This window comes from Octopus bimaculoides, chromosome 4, assembly GCF_001194135.2.
Source record: "Octopus bimaculoides isolate UCB-OBI-ISO-001 chromosome 4, ASM119413v2, whole genome shotgun sequence".
NCBI lineage: Eukaryota > Metazoa > Mollusca > Cephalopoda > Octopoda > Octopodidae > Octopus > Octopus bimaculoides.
This window is the reverse complement of record NC_068984.1, coordinates 40,664,120-40,664,520: the sequence shown is the minus strand read 5'-3', so window position 1 is coordinate 40,664,520 and position 401 is coordinate 40,664,120.

The window sequence follows — 401 nt, the reverse complement described above, 5'->3', positions numbered from 1 at the left end:
TGTGTGTGTGTGTGTGTGTGTGTGTGTGTGTGTGTGTATATATATATATATATATATATGAATGTATGTATATATCTATGTGTACATGTCTTTGTGTCTGTGTTTTGTTCCTACCCCATCACAGTTTGACAGTCGCTGCGTTGATGTGTTCACGTTCCTGTAAGTTAGCGGTTCGGCAAAGCAGAACGATAGAATAAGTTCTAGGCTTACAAAGAAGAAGTCCCGGGGTCGATTTGCTCGACTAAATCCCTTCAATGCGGTGCTCCAGCATGGCCGGAGTCAAATGACTGAAACAAGTAAAAGAATAATATATATATATAAATGAGCAAATATTGAAACGAATATTCATAAAGTTGTTGTTATCATTATCATTATTGTTGTTATTATTATTATTATTATTA